Source organism: Capricornis sumatraensis, chromosome 7 (genome assembly GCF_032405125.1).
Source record: "Capricornis sumatraensis isolate serow.1 chromosome 7, serow.2, whole genome shotgun sequence".
NCBI classification, from domain to species: Eukaryota; Metazoa; Chordata; class Mammalia; order Artiodactyla; family Bovidae; genus Capricornis; species Capricornis sumatraensis.
The window spans coordinates 946,451-963,913 of NC_091075.1; positions in this window are offsets into that span (position 1 = coordinate 946,451).

Sequence of the window (17,463 nt, forward strand, 5' to 3'; positions counted from 1 at the left end):
CGTGGGACAGCCCTGTGGGAAAGCCTCGAGGGAAAGCCTCGAGGGAAAGCCACAGATCCTTTGATCCACGCGACGGGAAGCGTGACATTGCTGCTACAGCCTGGAAGGAAAGCGCACGTGCATGCCCCCACTCGAGACGAGGCCTGACTCCCCTGGGGAGACTCCAGAAGTACCCAAAGATCCATGTCAGCCCCTGAGAGGAATCCTCGGTTCTGGCCCTGACTCCACACAAGGTTTTTGGCCCCGGTATCGACGGGAGAGGAATCCCGAGAGGCCCCCTAGCAACTCGCATGGGGACTGGCCTCTCCTGAGGCCATCAGGGCGGGTCCCTGTGGTACCCGTCGTAACTCGAAAACACCTGCCGCACCTCGAGAAAATCCAGGAAGTTCTCCCTTCCAGGCGAGATGAGGCCTATTTCCGATGAGGCGTCTGGAGACTAATGACACCTAACCTCTGGAACTTCTAAAGGGTCTTTCACAACCTTGCTGCAACTCAAGAAGTTCACCGCCATACCCGTGTCCACTCGAGAGGAAGCACGGTGGTCCCGCCCACATCCAGAGGAGCCCCGTTTCCCCCTCGTAGCTCGAGATGAGGGATCCTTTCCCTGCTTTCAACGGGAAAGAATTCCCGGCGTTCCCGTCGCATCTCAAGAGGAGGCACTCTCAACAGGAAAGGCGAGAGGAACTCCATGGTCGTACCACCATTCCAAGAGTCCCCCAGATGTCTCAGTCCATTCCAGAGGAACCTCTTTGCCCTGCACTGGCTCATCTTTCACGCCGAGGATCGACTCACACCACGGTGGCACGTGGGACAGCCCTGTGGGAAAACCTCGAGGGAAAACCACAGATCCTTTGATCCACGCCACGGGAAGCGTGACATTGCTGCTACAGCCTGGAAGGAAAGCGCACGTGCATGCCCCCACTCGAGACGAGGCCTGACTCCCCTGGGGAGACTCCAGAAGTACCCAAAGATCCATGTCAGCCCCTGAGAGGAATCCTCGGTTACGGCCCTGACTCCACACAAGGTTTTTGGCCCCGGTATCGACGGGAGAGGAATCCCGAGAGGCCCCGTAGCAAATCGCATGGGGACTGGCCTCTTGAGGCAACCAGGGCGGGTCCCTGAGGTCCCCGTCGTAACTCGAGAACTCCTACCGCAACTCGAGAAAATCAAGGAAGTTCTCCCTTGCAGGCGAGATGAGGCCTATTTCCGATGAGGCGTCTGGAGACTAATGACACCTAACCTCTGGAACTTCGAAAGGGTCTTTCACACCCTTGCTGCAACTCAAGAAGTTCACCGCCATACCCGTCTCCACTCGAGAGGAAGCACGATGGTCCCGCCCACATCCAGAGGAGCCCCGTTTCCCCCTCGTAGCTCGAGATGAGGGATCCTTTCCCTGCTTTCAACGGGAAAGTATTCCCGTCATTCCCGCCGCATCTCAAGAGGAGGCACTCTCAACAGGAAAGGCGAGAGGAACTCCATGGTCGTACCACCATTCCAAGAGTCCCCCAGATGTCTCAGTCCATTCCAGAGGAACCTCTTTGCCCTGCACTGGCTTATCTTTCACTCCGAGGATCGACTCACACCACGGTGGCACGTGGCACAGCCATGTGGGAAAGCCTCGAGGGAAAGCCTCGAGGGAAAACCACAGATCCTTTGATCCACGCGACGGGAAGCGTGACATTGCTGCTACAGCCTGGAAGGAAAGCGCACGTGCATGCCCCCACTCGAGACGAGGCCTGAATCCCCTGGGGAGACTCCAGAAGTACCCAAAGATCCATGTCAGCCCCTGAGAGGAATCCTCGGTTCCGGCCCTGACTCCACACAAGGTATTTGGCCCCAGTATCGACGGGAGAGGAATCCCGAGAGGCCCCCTAACAACACGCATGGGGACTGGCCTCTCCTGAGGCCATTAGGGCGGGTCCCTGTGGTACCAGTCGTAACTCGAGAACACCTGCCGCACCTCGAGAAAATCCAGGAAGTTCTCCCTTCCAGGCGAGATGAGGTCTATTTCCGATGAGGCGTCTGGAGACTGACACGTAACCTCTGGAACTTCGAAAGGGTCTTTCACACCCTTGCTGCAACTCAAGAAGTTCACCGCCATACCCGTCTCCACTCGAGAGGAAGCACGATGGTCCCGCCCACATCCAGAGGAGCCCCGTTTCCCCCTCGTAGCTCGAGATGAGGGATCCTTTCCCTGCTTTCAACGGGAAAGAATTCCCAGCGTTCCCGTCGCATCTCAAGAGGAGGCACTCTCAACAGGAAAGGCGAGAGGAACTCCATGGTCGTACCACCATTCCAAGAGTCCCCCAGATGTCTCAGTCCATTCCAGAGGAACCTCTTTGCCCTGCACTGGCTCATCTTTCACTCCGAGGATCGACTCACACCACGGTGGCACATGGGACAGCCCTGTGGGAAAGCCTCGAGGGAAAGCCTCGAGGGAAAACCACAGATCATTTGATCCACGCGACGGGAAGCGTGACATTGCTGCTACAGCCTGAAAGGAAAGCGCACGTGCATGCCCCCACTCGAGACGAGGCCTGACTCCCCTGGGGAGACTCTAGAAGTACCCAAAGATCCATGTCAGCCCATGAGAGGAATCCTCGGTTCCGGCCCTGACTCCACACAAGGTTTTTGGCCCCGGTATCGACGGGAGAGGAATCCCGAGAGGCCCCCTAGCAACTCGAATGGGGACTGGCCTCTCCTGAGGCCACCAGGGCGGGTCCCTGAGGTCCCCGTCGTAACTCGAGAACACCTGCCGCAACTCGAGAAAATCCAGGAAGTTCTCCCTTCCAGGCGAGATGAGGCCTATTTCCGATGAGGCGTCTGGAGACTAATGACACCCAAACTCTGGAACTTCGAAAGGGTCTTTCACACCCTTGCTGCAACTCAAGAAGTTTACCGCCATACCCGTCTCCACACGAGAGAAAGCACGATGGTCCCGCCCAAATCCAGAGGAGCCCCGTTTCCCCCTCGTAGCTCGAGATGAGGGATCCTTTCCCTGCTTTCAACGGGAAAGAATTCCCGGCATTCCCGTCGCATCTCAAGAGGAGGCACTCTCAACAGGAAAGGCGAGAGGAACTCCATGGTCGTACCACCATTCCAAGAGTCCCCCAGATGTCTCAGTCCATTCCAGAGGAACCTCTTTGCCCTGCACTGGCTCATCTTTCACGCCGAGAATCGACTCACACCACGGTGGCACGTGGGACAGCCCTGTGGGAAAGCCTCGAGGGAAAGCCTAGAGGGAAAACCACAGATACTTTGATCCACGCGACGGGAAGTGTGACATTGCTGCTACAGCCTGGAAGGAAAGCGCACGTGCATGCCCCCACTCGAGACGAGGCCTGACTCCCCTGGGGAGACTCCAGAAGTACCCAAAGATCCATGTCAGCCCCTGAGAGGAATCCTCGGTTCCGGCCCTGACTCCACACAAGGTATTTGGCCCCAGTATCGACGGGAGAGGAATCCCGAGAGGCCCCCTAGCAACACGCATGGGGACTGGCCTCTCCTGAGGCCATTAGGGCGGGTCCCTGTGGTACCAGTCGTAACTCGAGAACACCTTCCGCACCTCGAGAAAATCCAGGAAGTTCTCCCTTCCAGGCGAGATGAGGTCTATTTCCGATGAGGCGTCTGGAGACTGACACGTAACCTCTGGAACTTCGAAAGGGTCTTTCACACCCTTGCTGCAACTCAAGAAGTTCACCGCCATACCCGTCTCCACTCGAGAGGAAGCACGATGGTCCCGCCCACATCCAGAGGAGCCCCGTTTCCCCCTCGTAGCTCGAGATGAGGGATCCTTTCCCTGCTTTCAACGGGAAAGAATTCCCAGCGTTCCCGTCGCATCTCAAGAGGAGGCACTCTCAACAGGAAAGGCGAGAGGAACTCCATGGTCGTACCACCATTCCAAGAGTCCCCCAGATGTCTCAGTCCATTCCAGAGGAACCTCTTTGCCCTGCACTGGCTCATCTTTCACTCCGAGGATCGACTCACACCACGGTGGCACATGGGACAGCCCTGTGGGAAAGCCTCGAGGGAAAGCCTCGAGGGAAAACCACAGATCATTTGATCCACGCGACGGGAAGCGTGACATTGCTGCTACAGCCTGGACGGAAAGCGCACGTGCATGCCCCCACTCGAGACGAGGCCTGACTCCCCTGGGGAGACTCTAGAAGTACCCAAAGATCCATGTCAGCCCCTGAGAGGAATCCTCGGTTCTGGCCCTGACTCCACACAAGGTTTTTGGCCCCGGTATCGACTGGAGAGGAATCCCGGGAGGCCCCCTAGCAACTCGCATGGGGACTGGCCTCTCCTGAGGCCATCAGGGCGGGTCCCTGTGGTACCCGTCGTAACTCGAGAACACCTGCCGCACCTCGAGAAAATCCAGGAAGTTCTCCCTTCCAGGCTAGATGAGGCCTATTTCCGATGAGGCGTCTGGAGACTAATGACACCTAACCTCTGGAACTTCGAAAGGGTCTTTCACACCCTTGCTGCAACTCAAGAAGTTCACCGACATACCCGTGTCCACTCGAGAGGAAGCACGATGGTCCCGCCCACATCCCGAGGAGCCCCGTTTCCCCCTCGTAGCTCGAGATGAGGGATCCTTTCCCTGCTTTCAACGGGAAAGAATTCCCGGCGTTCCCGTCACAACTCAAGAGGAGGCACTCTCAACAGGAAAGGCGAGAGGAACTCCATGGTCGTACCACCATTCCAAGAGTCCCCCAGATGTCTCAGTCCATTCCAGAGGAACCTCTTTGCCCTGCACTGGCTCATCTTTCACGCCGAGGATCGACTCACACCACGGTGGCACGTGGGACAGCCCTGTGGGAAAGCCTCGAGGGAAAGCCTCGAGTGAAAGCCACAGATCCTTTGATCCACGCGACGGGAAGCGTGACATTGCTACTACAGCCTGGAAGGAAAGCGCACGTGCATGCCCCCACTCGAGACGAGGCCTGACTCCCCTGGGGAGACTCCAGAAGTACCCAAAGATCCATGTCAGCCCCTGAGAGGAATCCTCGGTTCTGGCCCTGACTCCACACAAGGTTTTTGGCGTCGGTATCGACGGGAGAGGAATCCCGAGAGGCCCCCTAGCAACTCGCATGGGGACTGGCCTCTCCTGAGGCCATCAGGGCGGGTCCCTGTGGTACCCGTCGTAATTCGAAAACACCTGCCGCACCTCGAGAAAATCCAGGAAGTTCTCCCTTCCAGGCGAGATGAGGCCTATTTCCGATGAGGCGTCTGGAGACTAATGACACCTAACCTCTGGAACTTCGAAAGGGTCTTTCACACCCTTGCTGCAACTCAAGAAGTTTACCGCCATACCCGTCTCCACACGAGAGAAAGCACGATGGTCCCGCCCACATACAGAGGAGCCACGTTTCCCCCTCGTAGCTTGAGATGAGGGATCCTTTCCCTGCTTTCAACGGGAAAGAATTCCCGGCGTTCCCGTCGCATCTCAAGAGGAGGCACTCTCAACAGGAAAGGCGAGAGGAACTCCATGGTCGTACCACCATTCCAAGAGTCCCCCAGATGTCTCAGTCCATTCCAGAGGAACCTCTTTGCCCTGCACTGGCTCATCTTTCACGCCGAGGATCGACTCACACCACGGTGGCACGTGGGACAGCCCTGTGGGAAAGCCTCGAGGGAAAGCCTCGAGGGAAAACCACAGATCCTTTGATCCACGCGACGGGAAGCGTGACATTGCTGCTACAGCCTGGAAGGAAAGCACACGTGCTTGCCCCCACTCGAGACGAGGCCTGACTCCCCTGGGGAGACTCCAGAAGTACCCAAAGATCCATGTCAGCCCCTGAGAGGAATCCTCGGTTCCGGCCCTGAATCCACACAAGGTTTTTGGCCCCGGTATCGACGGGAGAGGAATCCCGATAGGCCCCCTAGCAACTCGCATGGGGACTGGCCTCTCCTGAGGCCACCAGGGCGGGTCCCTGAGATCCCCGTCGTAACTCGAGAACACCTGCCGCAACTCGAGAAAATCCAGGAAGTTCTCCCTTCCAGGCGAGATGAGGCCTATTTCCGATGAGGCGTCTGGAGACTAATGACACGCAAACTCTGGAACTTCGAAAGGGTCTTTCACACCCTTGCTGCAACTCAAGAAGTTTACCGCCATACCCGTCTCCACACGAGAGAAAGCACGATGGTCCCGCCCACATCCAGAGGAGCCCCGTTTCCCCCTCGTAGCTCGAGATGAGGGATCCTTTCCCTGCTTTCAACGGGAAAGAATTCCCGGCATTCCCGTCGCATCTCAAGAGGAGGCACTCTCAACAGGAAAGGCGAGAGGAACACCATGGTCGTACCACCATTCCAAGAGTCCCCCAGATGTCTCAGTCCATTCCAGAGGAACCTCTTTGCCCTGCACTGGCTCATCTTTCACGCCGAGAATCGACTCACACCACGGTGGCACGTGGGACAGCCCTGTGGGAAAGCCTCGAGGGAAAGCCTAGAGGGAAAACCACAGATACTTTGATCCACGCGACGGGAAGTGTGACATTGCTGATACAGCCTGGAAGGAAAGCGCACGTGCATGCACCCACTCGAGACGAGGCCTGACTCCCCTGGGGAGACTCCAGAAGTACCCAAAGATCCATGTCAGCCCCTGAGAGGAATCCTCGGTTCCGGGCCTGACTCCACACAAGGTATTTGGCCCCAGTATCGACGGGAGAGGAATCCCGAGAGGCCCCCTAGCAACACGCATGGGGACTGGCCTCTCCTGAGGCCATTAGGGCGGGTCCCTGTGGTACCAGTCGTAACTCGAGAACACCTGCCGCACCTCGAGAAAATCCAGGAAGTTCTCCCTTCCAGGCGAGATGAGGTCTATTTCCGATGAGGCGTCTGGAGACTGACACGTAACCTCTGGAACTTCGAAAGGGTCTTTCACACCCTTGCTGCAACTCAAGAAGTTCACCGACATACCCGTGTCCACTCGAGAGGAAGCACGATGGTCCCGCCCCCATCCAGAGGAGCCCCGTTTCCCCCTCGGAGATCGAGATGAGGGATCCTTTCCCTGCTTTCAACGGGAAAGAATTCCCGGCGTTCCCGTCACAACTCAAGAGGAGGCACTCTCAACAGGAATGGCGAGAGGAACACCATGGTCGTACCACCATTCCAAGAGCCCCCAGATGTCTCAGTCCATTCCAGAGGAACCTCTTTGCCCTGCACTGGCTCATCTTTCACTCCGAGGATCGACTCACACCACGGTGGCACGTGGGACAGCCCTGTGGGAAAGCCTCGAGGGAAAGCCTCGAGGGAAAACCACAGATCCTTTGATCCACGCGACGGGAATCGTGACATTGCTGCTACAGCCTGGAAGGAAAGCGCACGTGCATGCCCCCACTCGAGACGAGGCCTGACTCCCCTGGGGAGACTCCAGAAGTACCCAAAGATCCATGTCAGCCCCTGAGAGGAATCCTCGGTTCCGGCCGTGACTCCACACAAGGTTTTTGGCCCCGGTATCGACGGGAGAGGAATCCCGAGAGGCCCCCTAGCAACTGGCATGGGGACTGGCCTCTCCTGAGGCCACCAGGGCGGGTCCCTGAGGTCCCCGTCGTAACTCGAGAACACCTGCCGCAACTCGAGAAAATCCAGGAAGTTCTCCCTTCCAGGCGAGATGAGTCCTATTTCTGATGAGGCGTCTGGAGACTAATGACACCTAACCTCTGGAACTTCGAAAGGGTCTTTCACACCCTTGTTGCAACTCAAGAAGTTTACCGTCATACCCGTCTCCACACGAGAGAAAGCACGATGGTCCCGCCCACATACAGAGGAGCCACGTTTCCCCCTAGTAGCTTGAGATGAGGCATCCTTTCCCTGCTTTCAACGGGAAAGAATTCCCGGCATTCCCGTCGCATCTCAAGAGGAGGCACTCTCAACAGGAAAGGCGAGAGGAACTCCATGGTCGTACCACCATTCCAAGAGTCCCCCAGATGTCTCAGTCCATTCCAGAGGAACCTCTTTGCCCTGCACTGGCTCATCTTTCACGCCGAGGATCGACTCACACCATGGTGGCACGTGGGACAGCCCTGTGGGAAAGCCTCGAGGGAAAGCCTCGAGGGAAAACCACAGATCCTTTAATCCTCGCGATGCGAAGCGTGACATTGCTGCTACAGCCTGGAAGGAAAGCGCACGTGCATGCCCCCACTCGAGACGAGGCCTGACTCCCCTGGGGAGACTCCAGAAGTACCCAAAGATCCATGTAACCCCTGAGAGGAATGCTCGGTTCCGGCCCTGACTCCACACAAGGATTTTGGCCCCGGTATCGACGGGAGAGAAATCCCGAGAGGCCCCCTAGCAACTCGCATGGGGACTGGCCTCTCCTGAGGCCACCAGGGTGGGTCCCTGAGGTCCCCGTCGTAACTCGAGAACACCTGCCACAACTCGAGAAAATCCAGGAAGTTCTCCCTTCCAGGCGAGATGAGGCCTATTTCCGATGAGGCGTCTGGAGACTAATGACACCTAACCTCTGGAACTTCGAAAGGGTCTTTCACACCCTTGCTGCAACTCAAGAAGTTCACAGCCATACCCGTGTCCACTCGGGAGGAAGCACGATGGTCCCGCCCACATCCAGAGGAGCCCCGTTTCCCCCTCGGAGCTCGAGATGAGGGATCCTTTCCCTGCTTTCAACGGGAAAGAATTCCCGGCGTTCCCGTCGCATCTCAAGAGGAGGCACTCTCAACAGGAAAGGCGAGAGGAACTCCATGGTCGTACCACCATTCCAAGAGTCCCCCAGATGTCTCAGTCCATTCCAGAGGAACCCCTTTGCCCTGCACTGGCTCATCTTTCACGCCGAGGATCGACTCACACCACGGTGGCACGTGGGACAGCCCTGTGGGAAAGCCTCGAGGGAAAGCCTCGAGGGAAAACCACAGATCATTTGATCCTCGCGACGGGAAGCGTGACATTGCTGCTACAGCCTGAAAGGAAAGCGCACGTGCATGCCCCCTCTCGAGACGAGGCCTGACTCTCCTGGGGAGACTCTAGAAGTACCCAAAGATCCATGTCAGCCCCTGAGAGGAATCCTCGGTTACGGCCCTGACTCCACACAAGGTTTTTGGCCCCGGTATCGACGGGAGAGGAATCCCGAGAGGCCCCGTAGCAAATCGCATGGGGACTGGCCTCTTGAGGCAACCAGGGCGGGTCCCTGAGGTCCCCGTCGTAACTCGAGAACTCCTACCGCAACTCGAGAAAATCAAGGAAGTTCTCCCTTGCAGGCGAGATGAGGCCTATTTCCGATGAGGCGTCTGGAGACTAATGACACCTAACCTCTGGAACTTCGAAAGGGTCTTTCACACCCTTGCTGCAACTCAAGAAGTTCACCGCCATACCCGTGTCCACTCGAGAGGAAGCACGATGGTCCCGCCCACATCCAGAGGGGCCCCGTTTCCCCCTCGTAGCTCGAGATGAGGGATCCTTTCCCTGCTTTCAACGGGAAAGTATTCCCGTCATTCCCGCCGCATCTCAAGAGGAGGCACTCTCAACAGGAAAGGCGAGAGGAACTCCATGGTCGTACCACCATTCCAAGAGTCCCCCAGATGTCTCAGTCCATTCCAGAGGAACCTCTTTGCCCTGCACTGGCTTATCTTTCACTCCGAGGATCGACTCACACCACGGTGGCACGTGGCACAGCCATGTGGGAAAGCCTCGAGGGAAAGCCTCGAGGGAAAACCACAGATCCTTTGATCCACGCGACGGGAAGCGTGACATTGCTGCTACAGCCTGGAAGGAAAGCGCACGTGCATGCCCCCACTCGAGACGAGGCCTGAATCCCCTGGGGAGACTCCAGAAGTATCCAAAGATCCATGTCAGCCCCTGAGAGGAATCCTCGGTTCCGGCCCTGACTCCACACAAGGTATTTGGCTCCAGTATCGACGGGAGAGGAATCCCGAGAGGCCCCCTAGCAACACGCATGGGGACTGGCCTCTCCTGAGGCCATTAGGGCGGGTCCCTGTGGTACCAGTCGTAACTCGAGAACACCTGCCGCACCTCGAGAAAATCCAGGAAGTTCTCCCTTCCAGGCGAGATGAGGTCTATTTCCGATGAGGCGTCTGGAGACTGACACGTAACCTCTGGAACTTCGAAAGGGTCTTTCACACCCTTGCTGCAACTCAAGAAGTTCACCGCCATACCCGTCTCCACTCGAGAGGAAGCACGATGGTCCCGCCCACATCCAGAGGAGCCCCGTTTCCCCCTCGTAGCTCGAGATGAGGGATCCTTTCCCTGCTTTCAACGGGAAAGAATTCCCGGCATTCCCGTCGCATCTCAAGAGGAGGCACTCTCAACAGGAAAGGCGAGAGGAACTCCATGGTCGTACCACCATTCCAAGAGTCCCCCAGATGTCTCAGTCCATTCCAGAGGAACCTCTTTGCCCTGCACTGGCTCATCTTTCACGCCGAGAATCGACTCACAGCACGGTGGCACGTGGGACAGCCCTGTGGGAAAGCCTCGAGGGAAAGCCTAGAGGGAAAACCACAGATACTTTGATCCACGCGACGGGAAGTGTGACATTGCTGCTACAGCCTGGAAGGAAAGCGCACGTGCATGCCCCCACTCGAGACGAGGCCTGACTCCCCTGGGGAGACTCCAGAAGTACCCAAAGATCCATGTCAGCCCCTGAGAGGAATCCTCGGTTCCGGCCCTGACTCCACACAAGGTATTTGGCCCCAGTATCGACGGGAGAGGAATCCCGAGAGGCCCCCTAGCAACACGCATGGGGACTGGCCTCTCCTGAGGCCATTAGGGCGGGTCCCTGTGGTACCAGTCGTAACTCGAGAACACCTGCCGCACCTCGAGAAAATCCAGGAAGTTCTCCCTTCCAGGCTAGATGAGGTCTATTTCCGATGAGGCGTCTGGAGACTAATGACACCTAACCTCTGGAACTTCGAAAGGGTCTTTCACACCCTTGCTGCAACTCAAGAAGTTCACCGACATACCCGTGTCCACTCGAGAGGAAGCACGATGGTCCCGCCCACATCCCGAGGAGCCCCGTTTCCCCCTCGTAGCTCGAGATGAGGGATCCTTTCCCTGCTTTCAACGGGAAAGAATTCCCGGCGTTCCCGTCACAACTCAAGAGGAGGCACTCTCAACAGGAAAGGCGAGAGGAACTCCATGGTCGTACCACCATTCCAAGAGTCCCCCAGATGTCTCAGTCCATTCCAGAGGAACCTCTTTGCCCTGCACTGGCTCATCTTTCACGCCGAGGATCGACTCACACCACGGTGGCACGTGGGACAGCCCTGTGGGAAAGCCTCGAGGGAAAGCCTCGAGGGAAAGCCACAGATCCTTTGATCCACGCGACGGGAAGCGTGACATTGCTGCTACAGCCTGGAAGGAAAGCGCACGTGCATGCCCCCACTCGAGACGAGGCCTGACTCCCCTGGGGAGACTCCAGAAGTACCCAAAGATCCATGTCAGCCCCTGAGAGGAATCCTCGGTTCTGGCCCTGACTCCACACAAGGTTTTTGGCCCCGGTATCGACGGGAGAGGAATCCCGAGAGGCCCCCTAGCAACTCGCATGGGGACTGGCCTCTCCTGAGGCCATCAGGGCGGGTCCCTGTGGTACCCGTCGTAACTCGAAAACACCTGCCGCACCTCGAGAAAATCCAGGAAGTTCTCCCTTCCAGGCGAGATGAGGCCTATTTCCGATGAGGCGTCTGGAGACTAATGACACCTAACCTCTGGAACTTCTAAAGGGTCTTTCACAACCTTGCTGCAACTCAAGAAGTTCACCGCCATACCCGTGTCCACTCGAGAGGAAGCACGGTGGTCCCGCCCACATCCAGAGGAGCCCCGTTTCCCCCTCGTAGCTCGAGATGAGGGATCCTTTCCCTGCTTTCAACGGGAAAGAATTCCCGGCGTTCCCGTCGCATCTCAAGAGGAGGCACTCTCAACAGGAAAGGCGAGAGGAACTCCATGGTCGTACCACCATTCCAAGAGTCCCCCAGATGTCTCAGTCCATTCCAGAGGAACCTCTTTGCCCTGCACTGGCTCATCTTTCACGCCGAGGATCGACTCACACCACGGTGGCACGTGGGACAGCCCTGTGGGAAAACCTCGAGGGAAAACCACAGATCCTTTGATCCACGCCACGGGAAGCGTGACATTGCTGCTACAGCCTGGAAGGAAAGCGCACGTGCATGCCCCCACTCGAGACGAGGCCTGACTCCCCTGGGGAGACTCCAGAAGTACCCAAAGATCCATGTCAGCCCCTGAGAGGAATCCTCGGTTACGGCCCTGACTCCACACAAGGTTTTTGGCCCCGGTATCGACGGGAGAGGAATCCCGAGAGGCCCCGTAGCAAATCGCATGGGGACTGGCCTCTTGAGGCAACCAGGGCGGGTCCCTGAGGTCCCCGTCGTAACTCGAGAACTCCTACCGCAACTCGAGAAAATCAAGGAAGTTCTCCCTTGCAGGCGAGATGAGGCCTATTTCCGATGAGGCGTCTGGAGACTAATGACACCTAACCTCTGGAACTTCGAAAGGGTCTTTCACACCCTTGCTGCAACTCAAGAAGTTCACCGCCATACCCGTCTCCACTCGAGAGGAAGCACGATGGTCCCGCCCACATCCAGAGGAGCCCCGTTTCCCCCTCGTAGCTCGAGATGAGGGATCCTTTCCCTGCTTTCAACGGGAAAGTATTCCCGTCATTCCCGCCGCATCTCAAGAGGAGGCACTCTCAACAGGAAAGGCGAGAGGAACTCCATGGTCGTACCACCATTCCAAGAGTCCCCCAGATGTCTCAGTCCATTCCAGAGGAACCTCTTTGCCCTGCACTGGCTTATCTTTCACTCCGAGGATCGACTCACACCACGGTGGCACGTGGCACAGCCATGTGGGAAAGCCTCGAGGGAAAGCCTCGAGGGAAAACCACAGATCCTTTGATCCACGCGACGGGAAGCGTGACATTGCTGCTACAGCCTGGAAGGAAAGCGCACGTGCATGCCCCCACTCGAGACGAGGCCTGAATCCCCTGGGGAGACTCCAGAAGTACCCAAAGGTCCATGTCAGCCCCTGAGAGGAATCCTCGGTTCCGGCCCTGACTCCACACAAGGTATTTGGCCCCAGTATCGACGGGAGAGGAATCCCGAGAGGCCCCCTAACAACACGCATGGGGACTGGCCTCTCCTGAGGCCATTAGGGCGGGTCCCTGTGGTACCAGTCGTAACTCGAGAACACCTGCCGCACCTCGAGAAAATCCAGGAAGTTCTCCCTTCCAGGCGAGATGAGGTCTATTTCCGATGAGGCGTCTGGAGACTGACACGTAACCTCTGGAACTTCGAAAGGGTCTTTCACACCCTTGCTGCAACTCAAGAAGTTCACCGCCATACCCGTCTCCACTCGAGAGGAAGCACGATGGTCCCGCCCACATCCAGAGGAGCCCCGTTTCCCCCTCGTAGCTCGAGATGAGGGATCCTTTCCCTGCTTTCAACGGGAAAGAATTCCCAGCGTTCCCGTCGCATCTCAAGAGGAGGCACTCTCAACAGGAAAGGCGAGAGGAACTCCATGGTCGTACCACCATTCCAAGAGTCCCCCAGATGTCTCAGTCCATTTCCGAGGAACCTCTTTGCCCTGCACTGGCTCATCTTTCACTCCGAGGATCGACTCACACCACGGTGGCACATGGGACAGCCCTGTGGGAAAGCCTCGAGGGAAAGCCTCGAGGGAAAACCACAGATCATTTGATCCACGCGACGGGAAGCGTGACATTGCTGCTACAGCCTGAAAGGAAAGCGCACGTGCATGCCCCCACTCGAGACGAGGCCTGACTCCCCTGGGGAGACTCTAGAAGTACCCAAAGATCCATGTCAGCCCATGAGAGGAATCCTCGGTTCCGGCCCTGACTCCACACAAGGTTTTTGGCCCCGGTATCGACGGGAGAGGAATCCCGAGAGGCCCCCTAGCAACTCGCATGGGGACTGGCCTCTCCTGAGGCCACCAGGGCGGGTCCCTGAGGTCCCCGTCGTAACTCGAGAACACCTGCCGCAACTCGAGAAAATCCAGGAAGTTCTCCCTTCCAGGCGAGATGAGGCCTATTTCCGATGAGGCGTCTGGAGACTAATGACACCCAAACTCTGGAACTTCGAAAGGGTCTTTCACACCCTTGCTGCAACTCAAGAAGTTTACCGCCATACCCGTCTCCACACGAGAGAAAGCACGATGGTCCCGCCCACATCCAGAGGAGCCCCGTTTCCCCCTCGTAGCTCGAGATGAGGGATCCTTTCCCTGCTTTCAACGGGAAAGAATTCCCGGCATTCCCGTCGCATCTCAAGAGGAGGCACTCTCAACAGGAAAGGCGAGAGGAACTCCATGGTCGTACCACCATTCCAAGAGTCCCCCAGATGTCTCAGTCCATTCCAGAGGAACCTCTTTGCCCTGCACTGGCTCATCTTTCACGCCGAGAATCGACTCACACCACGGTGGCACGTGGGACAGCCCTGTGGGAAAGCCTCGAGGGAAAGCCTAGAGGGAAAACCACAGATACTTTGATCCACGCGACGGGAAGTGTGACATTGCTGCTACAGCCTGGAAGGAAAGCGCACGTGCATGCCCCCACTCGAGACGAGGCCTGACTCCCCTGGGGAGACTCCAGAAGTACCCAAAGATCCATGTCAGCCCCTGAGAGGAATCCTCGGTTCCGGCCCTGACTCCACACAAGGTATTTGGCCCCAGTATCGACGGGAGAGGAATCCCGAGAGGCCCCCTAGCAACACGCATGGGGACTGGCCTCTCCTGAGGCCATTAGGGCGGGTCCCTGTGGTACCAGTCGTAACTCGAGAACACCTGCCGCACCTCGAGAAAATCCAGGAAGTTCTCCCTTCCAGGCGAGATGAGGTCTATTTCCGATGAGGCGTCTGGAGACTGACACGTAACCTCTGGAACTTCGAAAGGGTCTTTCACACCCTTGCTGCAACTCAAGAAGTTCACCGCCATACCCGTCTCCACTCGAGAGGAAGCACGATGGTCCCGCCCACATCCAGAGGAGCCCCGTTTCCCCCTCGTAGCTCGAGATGAGGGATCCTTTCCCTGCTTTCAACGGGAAAGAATTCCCAGCGTTCCCGTCGCATCTCAAGAGGAGGCACTCTCAACAGGAAAGGCGAGAGGAACTCCATGGTCGTACCACCATTCCAAGAGTCCCCCAGATGTCTCAGTCCATTCCAGAGGAACCTCTTTGCCCTGCACTGGCTCATCTTTCACTCCGAGGATCGACTCACACCACGGTGGCACATGGGACAGCCCTGTGGGAAAGCCTCGAGGGAAAGCCTCGAGGGAAAACCACAGATCATTTGATCCACGCGACGGGAAGCGTGACATTGCTGCTACAGCCTGGACGGAAAGCGCACGTGCATGCCCCCACTCGAGACGAGGCCTGACTCCCCTGGGGAGACTCTAGAAGTACCCAAAGATCCATGTCAGCCCCTGAGAGGAATCCTCGGTTCTGGCCCTGACTCCACACAAGGTTTTTGGCCCCGGTATCGACTGGAGAGGAATCCCGGGAGGCCCCCTAGCAACTCGCATGGGGACTGGCCTCTCCTGAGGCCATCAGGGCGGGTCCCTGTGGTACCCGTCGTAACTCGAGAACACCTGCCGCACCTCGAGAAAATCCAGGAAGTTCTCCCTTCCAGGCTAGATGAGGCCTATTTCCGATGAGGCGTCTGGAGACTAATGACACCTAACCTCTGGAACTTCGAAAGGGTCTTTCACACCCTTGCTGCAACTCAAGAAGTTCACCGACATACCCGTGTCCACTCGAGAGGAAGCACGATGGTCCCGCCCACATCCCGAGGAGCCCCGTTTCCCCCTCGTAGCTCGAGATGAGGGATCCTTTCCCTGCTTTCAACGGGAAAGAATTCCCGGCGTTCCCGTCACAACTCAAGAGGAGGCACTCTCAACAGGAAAGGCGAGAGGAACTCCATGGTCGTACCACCATTCCAAGAGTCCCCCAGATGTCTCAGTCCATTCCAGAGGAACCTCTTTGCCCTGCACTGGCTCATCTTTCACGCCGAGGATCGACTCACACCACGGTGGCACGTGGGACAGCCCTGTGGGAAAGCCTCGAGGGAAAGCCTCGAGTGAAAGCCACAGATCCTTTGATCCACGCGACGGGAAGCGTGACATTGCTACTACAGCCTGGAAGGAAAGCGCACGTGCATGCCCCCACTCGAGACGAGGCCTGACTCCCCTGGGGAGACTCCAGAAGTACCCAAAGATCCATGTCAGCCCCTGAGAGGAATCCTCGGTTCCGGCCCTGAATCCACACAAGGTTTTTGGCCCCGGTATCGACGGGAGAGGAATCCCGATAGGCCCCCTAGCAACTCGCATGGGGACTGGCCTCTCCTGAGGCCACCAGGGCGGGTCCCTGAGATCCCCGTCGTAACTCGAGAACACCTGCCGCAACTCGAGAAAATCCAGGAAGTTCTCCCTTCCAGGCGAGATGAGGCCTATTTCCGATGAGGCGTCTGGAGACTAATGACACCCAAACTCTGGAACTTCGAAAGGGTCTTTCACACCCTTGCTGCAACTCAAGAAGTTTACCGCCATACCCGTCTCCACACGAGAGAAAGCACGATGGTCCCGCCCACATCCAGAGGAGCCCCGTTTCCCCCTCGTAGCTCGAGATGAGGGATCCTTTCCCTGCTTTCAACGGGAAAGAATTCCCGGCATTCCCGTCGCATCTCAAGAGGAGGCACTCTCAACAGGAAAGGCGAGAGGAACACCATGGTCGTACCACCATTCCAAGAGTCCCCCAGATGTCTCAGTCCATTCCAGAGGAACCTCTTTGCCCTGCACTGGCTCATCTTTCACGCCGAGAATCGACTCACACCACGGTGGCACGTGGGACAGCCCTGTGGGAAAGCCTCGAGGGAAAGCCTAGAGGGAAAACCACAGATACTTTGATCCACGCGACGGGAAGTGTGACATTGCTGATACAGCCTGGAAGGAAAGCGCACGTGCATGCACCCACTCGAGACGAGGCCTGACTCCCCTGGGGAGACTCCAGAAGTACCCAAAGATCCATGTCAGCCCCTGAGAGGAATCCTCGGTTCCGGGCCTGACTCCACACAAGGTATTTGGCCCCAGTATCGACGGGAGAGGAATCCCGAGAGGCCCCCTAGCAACACGCATGGGGACTGGCCTCTCCTGAGGCCATTAGGGCGGGTCCCTGTGGTACCAGTCGTAACTCGAGAACACCTGCCGCACCTCGAGAAAATCCAGGAAGTTCTCCCTTCCAGGCGAGATGAGGTCTATTTCCGATGAGGCGTCTGGAGACTGACACGTAACCTCTGGAACTTCGGAAGGGTCTTTCACACCCTTGCTGCAACTCAAGAAGTTCACCGACATACCCGTGTCCACTCGAGAGGAAGCACGATGGTCCCGCCCCCATCCAGAGGAGCCCCGTTTCCCCCTCGGAGATCGAGATGAGGGATCCTTTCCCTGCTTTCAACGGGAAAGAATTCCCGGCGT